This window comes from Pongo abelii, chromosome 13, assembly GCF_028885655.2.
Source record: "Pongo abelii isolate AG06213 chromosome 13, NHGRI_mPonAbe1-v2.0_pri, whole genome shotgun sequence".
Lineage (NCBI taxonomy): Eukaryota > Metazoa > Chordata > Mammalia > Primates > Hominidae > Pongo > Pongo abelii.
Window position 1 is genome coordinate 68,597,477 of NC_071998.2, and position 8,715 is coordinate 68,606,191.

At 39.9% G+C, this 8,715-nt stretch overlaps 1 pseudogene; it reads right to left on the minus strand.

The window, feature by feature from the left end:
- Positions 1 to 2,391: 2,391 nt before the first annotated feature.
- Positions 2,392 to 7,479, minus strand: LOC100461017 (putative synaptogyrin-2 like protein; annotated as a pseudogene).
- Between the last annotated feature and the right edge of the window lie 1,236 nt (positions 7,480 to 8,715).

Consider the following 8,715-nt stretch of genomic DNA (forward strand, 5'->3'; position numbering starts at 1 on the left):
AACATAGTGTCACTTCTACTGTGCTCTATTGGTTGAAGCAGTAACAAGCACAGATAAAAAGAGGGTCAAAGAATGTGTGGCCATATTCTAGAACTGTCACAACAGGCACACTCCAAAGTGTCTACTACATCACTGTTCCATGTGCCCTCTACGTGAAGAACAAGTCCCTCCCCAGATTGTTGCTTCATGATGCTTCCAAAAGTGTAGCAAGCTTTTTATCTGTTTGACTCCTATCAACACCAATGTGCCAGTAGCCTCACTCGAGTTATTTTCTAGACATGCATGTTACATTTGCACTATTCCCAGGCTTTCTCATTCTCATGTCTCTCTCAGTTTGCTTGTGGGTACATGAGTCTGTCAGGCTCTGGTGGGAAAGTCATGCTTTCGTTATCTTTTTCCTGAGCCATGTTGTTCGGTTAAAAGAAACTGGGGTGTCAAATTTTTGTTTCGACTTTCACCCAAACGTCTTCCCGATTTCTTCTTTTGCCAATTGCGGATGAAAAAGTTACTTTTTCAAAATCTTCAAGTCCCTGAATTTCTGAGCTCTCTCTATTCTCTTTTATTCTTCTCATAAACTGAACTCTTGCCTTTATTTTAGTGGTTTCTTAAATGCATTTAATAATAATTAATATGGCAGGCACCTGTAATCCCAGCTACTGGGGAGGCTGAGGCAGGAGAATTGCTTGAACCCGGGAGGCGGAGGTTGCAGTGAGTCGAGATTGCACCATTACACTGTAGCCTGGGTGACAAGAGTGAAACTCCATTTCAAAAAAATAATAATAATAACAATAATAATTAACAAATGCCTTCTGTTTTTCAACCTCTTCCCCAGGCCTATGAACTAATTCAGAACATAAATCTGCCTTCCAAGTTATCTTAGGTAAGAGTTAACCAAATATTTCACCCTCACATAAATCTGGAAAGCATTCTCCCAGACTCTGGTAAAAAAAAAAAAAAATTCCTTGCCTCTCCTAAGCATGTATATATGTAGTATCTATCTACATATGTACACTTGTATATAATTCTTTAAATGGCACCCCCAGCAATTCTAGGTACCATCTTCTTTATCATCCTGGAAAATAAAAATTATACAGTGGCATCAAACAATCCTAAAATCTCAGTGGCTTCAAACAACAAGAATTTATTTATTATTCATGTTCCGTTATCTATTTAGCTCAGAAGGAAACTTTGGAGTCTATCAAAGCTCATGCTGACAGAGCAGCCATAATCTCAAAATTGCTGGTTGTTGGCCTAGGGAGAGGGAGGGTCCTGGAGCTTGTTGCATGGTCATGTAAGCTTTCCCATAGGGAAGTGATATCACTTCTCTCACGACTCAATGGCCATAATTAGTTACATGGCCCCATCCAATCACAAGAGAACCAAGAAGTGCAAACCCATTATGTGCTTGGAAAGTGGGAGCTGGGAATCTTTGATGAACAGCACTAATAACTACTACAGAATGTGAGGGGAGTAAAGGGTAGAAATGAACAGAATATTTTTAGACATTTTAATCAGCTTTATTGGTATAAAAACATTTAAAAAAACATAAAATTCATGTTTTTGTTCTGTTTTTTGTTTGTTTGTTTGTTTTTGTTTTTTTGAATGAGAAAACATTTATTCCATCTCCAAACAGCATCCCAGGGCGGGGCATCTCCCCCAAGGCTTTATAATACATTCGGCACAGACAGAGTCTGGGAGCCATGGGGCACCCCTGCCCTCCTCACGCTTCCTAAGTAACAACTGCAGAATATTTACATAAAGCTGGGTGTTGTCAGGCAAAGCCCTTCCCTGCTGCCAGGAGTGGGAGCAAGGAGGAAGTGTTGTGGGCACCGGCCCCACCCCCACACCATGGGAGGCAGCCCAGAGACCACTGGCACAGGGTGGTGGCCCCCAGATCATACAGCAGTGGGGATAGGGGGAGCAAACCTGAGTGAGGACGCAGGAGCCTGGTCCCGCCCCACTGCACAGGGCAGGTGTGAGGGCTCCCCCGAGTCTTTGGCAGAGAACGCAGATAACAGCGACTCCCACAGCCTGACCTGGGCTGGGGGGAAGCTGAGGCACTTGTCAGTAGCACATGGGTGCCCGCTGGCTTCTAGCCACTCCAGGAGGGGCCGGGGTCATTAAAAGCAAGGAGAAACACTAGCTAAAAACCCTTTCCTAAAAGTGCCCTGGAAGAGTGAGTGGCTGACTGAAGCCATCTGGGTGCAGGCACTTGGGGTGTGGCTCTGCCAGCCCCCGAGGCTGGGAGGCTCCTTAGCCATGTGTCAATCGCACAGGATGTGACAGGCGAAGGAGGGGGGCTGGCAGTTCCAGGAGGCTTGTGGGAAAGTCCAGGGCAGAGGGGAGGGTCCTCTCTGCACCCCCTTCCCACCCCGAACGGCACTCAGCCACTCAGTACACAAGGGGCGGCTGGTAGCCCTCAGTGGTCTCCGCATTCTGGGTGAAGGGCAGATGCTGGTGGTTGTCCACAGATGCACCTGGGTAGGAGGCGTAGGCAGTGTTGGTGTCCGGGGTGGAGTCGACGTAGTTCTGGATGCAGTCCACGCCAGCCTTGTAGTGCCGGTAGGCCAGGAAGGCCAGCATGCCCCAGGAGAAGATGGAAAAGAAGCTGAAGGTGATGGCTGCCTGCGCGGAGTTGGCCCCCACCAGCACGTCCTCCGGTTGGGTGGCCGCCCACTGGTTAGTGAGGAAGCAGAAACCAACAAACCACAGGAAGGCTCAGAGAGCCGAGAAGAGCATGTCACCCACGACCAGGTACTTGCGGTCAGTGGCATTGCTGATCTGGGGGAAATACGCGTCGACCACCAAGAAGACCGAGGCCTGGAAGGCCAGCACCCTGATGGCATTGCTGTAGCGGCAGGCGTCCTCGTTGTGGTTGAACACGCAGTACCTCTGCTTAGACTTGCTGTAGCCCTCATCATAGATGTAGGAGAACACGATCAAGGCGAAGACCCTGCACGCAGCGCGCACCACCACCTGCGGTTGCGTCAGGAAGCGCCCGCAGGTGGAAGGAGCCGCCCGCCTTTGGCAGCGCCATAGGCCCCGCTCTCCGTGTCGCCATCGCTGCCGCCAAATTCATGTGTTTTAAATGTACAGTTTGATGAGTTTTGACAAATGCATGTAGTCATGTAACCACCACCACAATCAGGGTATAGAATATGTTCATCACCCGCTATAATTGCCTTCTGTCACATAACATTCGACCCTGTTTTCACACCTCCACTCTTTGGCAACCACTGATCTGATTTCTGTCACCACAGTTTTGCCTTTTCTGGAATGTCATAAAAATAGAATCGTATGGTATGTAGTCTCCTGTGTGGCTTCTTGCACTGCGCTTAACGGTTTTGAGATTTATTTATGTTTGTGCATAAATCATATTCTTTTTTTGTTGTTTACTAGTATTCCATTTTGTGGCTAACCAAGATTTCTTTGTTCATTAAGCCTGTTGGACATTTGGGGTGCTTCTAGTTTGGAGCTACTATGAATAAAGCCCATTGTGAACCTTTATATTCTTTGTATGAACACCTGTATGCATTTAAGTCAGGTCAATACCTAATAGTGAAATTGCTGGGTGATGTAGTAAGCATGTGTTTAAATATATAAGAAATGACCAATCTGTTTTCTGAAGTGGCTTTGCATTTCCACCAGCCATGTCTGAGAACTCCAATTGCACCATATTCCTGCCTATGTTGTTATTGTCAGCCTTTTAAATTTTAGTCATTATAGGCTGGGTGCGGTGGCTCAGGGCTGTAATCTCAGCACTTTGGGAGGCCGAGGCGGGCAGATCACGAGGTCAGGAGATTGAGACCTAGCTAACAAGGTGAAACCCTGTCTCTACTAAAAATACAAAAAATTAGCCGGGCATGGTGGCAGGCGCCTGTAGTCCCAGCTACTCAGGAGGCTGAGGCAGGAGAATGGCTTGAACCTGGGAGGCGGAGCTTGCAGTGAGCCGAGATCGGCCACTGCACTCCAGCCTGGGTGACAGAGAGAGACTCCATTTCAAAAAAAAAAAAAAAAATTTAGTCATTATAATGAATATGTAATGGTATTTCATTATGGTTTTAGTTTGTATTTCTCTAATAACTAAATAAATTGAGTGTCTTTTCATTTGCTATTTGTATAGCCTTTGTGATGTGTATGTTCAAATCTTCTGTACATTAAAAAAATTGAACTAGTTTCTTCTTGTTATTGAATAATAAGAGTCCTGCATACTTCTGGATACAGATTCTTCATCAGATATATGTTTTGTAAAGATTTCATGCCTGTTTGTTGTATGCCTTTCCATGTATTTAACAGAGTCTTTTCAGAAGCAAACATTTAAAAGTTCCACTTATCCATTTTTTCTTATAAAGTTTATGCTTTTTTGTGTCCTACCAAAAATCTTTGCCTAGCCCCAGATCACAAAATCTCCCTCTGTAGTTTATTCAAGAATATTTACAATTTTATTTTATTTATTTATTTATTTTTGAGACAGAGTCTTGCTGTCACCCAGGCTGTAGCGCAGTGGCATGATCTTGGCTCACTGCAACCTTTGCCTCCTGGGTTCGAGTGATTCTCATGCCTCAGCCTCCTGAGTAGCTGGGATTACAGGTGTGTACCACCACACCCAACTAATTTTTGTAGTTTTTAGTAGAGACAGGGTTTCGCCATGTTGGCCAGGCTGGTCTCAAACTCCTGGCCTCAAGTGATCCACCTGCTTTGGCCTCCCATAGTGCTGGGATTACAGGCATGAGCCACTGAACTCAGCCTATATTTATAATTTTAGTTCTAACATTTAGGTCTATGATCTATACGGAATTATTTTTGGTATCTGGTGTGAGGATAAGGGTTGAAGCTCATTTTTTGGGCCTAATTATTATTACCACTTGTTGAAAAACTTTACTTTTCCCATTGAATTACCTTAGAACATTTGCCACCCCCAAAAATCAATTGTATAAGTCTATTTCTGGAGTTTCTATTCTGTTCCGTGAATAGTTAGATAGATAGATAACTAGGTAGACAGATAGGTAGGTAGGTAGGTAGATAGACATTGATTGATAGATATGTATGTATTCTGTTCTGTGAAAACTCTATTCTGGTCTGTGAAGATGTACAGATATAGATAGGAAAAAATATTTAGACATATACATATGTCTATCCTTATGGCAATACCACATTGTCTTGGTTACTGAAGCTTTATAGTAAGCCTTAAGCCAGGTAATATATCCCCAACTTTGTTCTTTTTCAAAATTGTTTTGCTTATTCTGTTTTTTGTGTTTCCATATAAGATTTAGATCCAGCTTAATATCCCTACCAAAAATTCTACTGCTGTTATTATTGTGATTGGAGAGAATCTGTTGATCACTTTAGGGAAAATTGGCATCTTAATAATACTGAGTCTTCTGATTCCTGAACATAGTATATCTCCCCTTTTCCTTAGGTCTCTTAACTTTGTAATTTTTTGTGATTTTAAATTTATTGGTATAAAGATATTCATAATATTCCCTTATTATAATTTAAGGTAATTAGCATCTGTAGTGATGTCTCCTTTTTCATCTGTAATACTGAAAAATTGTGCTTTCTCTCTTTTTGATCAGTCTGGCTAGATATTTATTTCATTGATCTTTTCAAAGAATCAAATTTTGGTATACAGGTCTTAACATATTTTATTACATTTAACTTTAAGTATTTCATGTTTTTGTGCTATAGTTAATGCCATTTTTTTAGAAATTTCAATTTCTAATTGCTCATTGATCTTATATTGAAATAATATTGATTTTCATATATTGACCTTGTGAAACTCATAAGTTTTGGTGCATTTAAAAAATTTTTCTTAAACTATCCCTGTTTGTGGACAACATGATTCTATATCTAGAAAACCCCATAGTCTCACCCCGTAAGCTCCTGCAGTTGATAAACAACTTCAGCAAAGTTTCAGGATACAAAATCAATGTACAAAAGTCATAATCTTTCTATACATCCACAACGGCCAAGCTGACAGCCAAATCTAGAACACAATCCCATTCACAATTGCCACAAAAAGAATAAAATACCTAGGATTACAGCTAATCAGGAAGGTGAAAGACCTCTACAATGAGAATTACAAAGCACTGCTCAATGAAGTCAGGGATATCACAAAGAAATGGAAAAACACCCTATGCTCAAGGATAGGAACAATCAATATCATTAAAATGGCCACATTACCCAAAGCAATTTATAGATTCAGTGCTATTCCTATCAAATCACCAGTGACATTCTTCACAGAACTAGAAAACAAAAACATTTAAAAATTCATATGGAACCAAACAAGAAACCTGAATAGCCAAGGCAATCCTAAGCAAAAAGAACAAAGTTGGGTGCATGATGTTACCTGATTTCAAACTTACTACAGGGCTACAGTAAGCAAAACGGCATGGTACTGGTACAAAAACAGTCACAAAGACCAATGGAACTGAGAGCCCAGAACTAATGCTGCACACCTATGACCATCTGATCTTCAACAAAGCTGATAAAAGCAAGCAATGGGGAAAAAAATCTCCCTATTCAATAAATGGTGCTGGGATAACCAGCTAGCCATATGCAGAAGATTGAAACTGGACCCCTTTCTTAACTATATACAAAAATCAACTCAAGGTGGATTAAAGACTTAAATATAAAACCAAAATAATAAAAACCCTGGAAGACAACCTAGACAACACTATCCTGGACATAGGAATGGGCAAAGATTTTATGACGAAAATGCCAAAAGCAGTTGCAACTAAGGCAAAAATTGACAAATGGGATCTAAGTTAAACTTAAGAGCTTCTGCACAGCAAAAGTAACTTAATAGAGTAACAGACAATGTACAGAATGGGAGAAGATATTTGCAAACTATGCATCTCACAAAGGTCTAATATCCAGCATCTGTAAGGACCTTAAATAAATTTACAAGAAAAAACCAAACAACCCCATTAAAAAGTGGGCAAAGGACATGAACAGATATTTTTCTAAAGAAGATATACCTATAGCCAACAAGCATATGAAAAAAAGCTCAATATCACTGATCATTAGAGAAATGCAAATCAAGACCACAGTGAGATACCATCTATCACTAGTTAGAATGCTACTATTAAAAAGTTAAAAAAAAATAGATGTTGGTGAGGCTGTGGAGAAAAGGGAACACTTTTACACCGTTGGCAGGAGTAAATTAATTCAACCATTATGGAAAGCAGTATGGCTATTTCTCAAAGAACTAAAAACAGAACTACCATTCAACCCAACAATCCCATTAATGGATATATACCCAGAGGAATATAAATCATTCTACCGTAAAGACATATGCACATGAATGTTCATTGCAGCCCTGTTCACAATAGCAAAGACATAAAATCAACCTAAATGCTCATCAATGACAGATTGAATAAAGAAAATGTGGTACGTACACATCATGGAATACCATGCAGCCATATAAAAGAGCAAGATCATATCTTTTGTGGGAACATGGATGGAGTTGGAGGCCATTATCGTTAGCAAACTGAGACAGGAACAGAATCCAAATACTGCGTGTTCTCCCACTTATAAGTGGGAGCTAAATGACGAGACCTCATGAACAAACAGAAGGAACAACAGACTCTGGGGCGTACTTGAGGGTGGAGGGTGGGAGGAGGAAGAGGAATAGAAAAAATAACTGCTAGGTATGTAGGCTTAGTATCTGGATGATGAAATAATCTGTACAACAAACCCCTGTGGCACAAGTTTACTTATTTGACAAACATGCACATGTACCCTCGAACCTAAAATAAAAGTTAAAAAAAATTCCTATTATTAATTTTAATTATATTTATATTTTTATAATTATTTAACATTAATTTTATAATGTAATATATGACGTTTTGCTCATATATGACAATTATAAATTGTGATTTATAACAAAATCATACTTTATATTAAGTAATGTATTCTCTTAATTTTTAAGATTCTTTAGGAACATCATGATATTTGCAAATAATGACAGTTTTATTCTTTCCTTCCAAGTTGTATGCCTTTTCCTTCTTTTTCGTGTTTTATGGCATTAAGACCTCCAATACCAAATTGAATTAAAATGGTAAAAGCAGACCTCTTTACCTTTCTCCCGTCTTGGGTGCAAAGCTTTCAGTTTTTGCCACTAGATGTAATATTAGCTATAGGTGTTTTGTAGATGTCCTTTTTCAGGTTGAGGAAGTTCCCTTCTATTCCTAGTTAGCTGACAGTTTTTACCATGAAGGGTGTTGAGTTTTGTCAAATACTTTCTCTGTATATCTTAAAGTAATCACATGAGTTTTGAAATCTATCAACCTGGTAAACTACACTGGTTGATTGTCAAACATCAAACAAACCTTGCATTCCTGGAATAAACCTCATTTGGTAATGAACTATTATTTTTTCTTTTTTTGATTTAGTTTGCTAATATTTTGTTAGGGAATGATCATGAGGAATATTGGACTGTAGTTTTCTTTTCTAGTCATATTGCAGTCTAGTTTTGATAACAGGGTGATGCTAGCCTGATAAAATGAGTTGGGAAGTGTGCCTTCTATTTTTTGGAATAGTTAGTGTAGGGTTGGTGAAATTTTTAATGAAAATATTAGGTAGAATTTACCAGTAAAGCAATTAGGGCTAAAGTTTTCTTTGTATGAAGGTTTTTAAACTATAAATTTAATATCTTTAATTAATATTGGGCTACTGAAGTTATTCGTTTTTTTCTTGAGTGAGCTTTAGTAG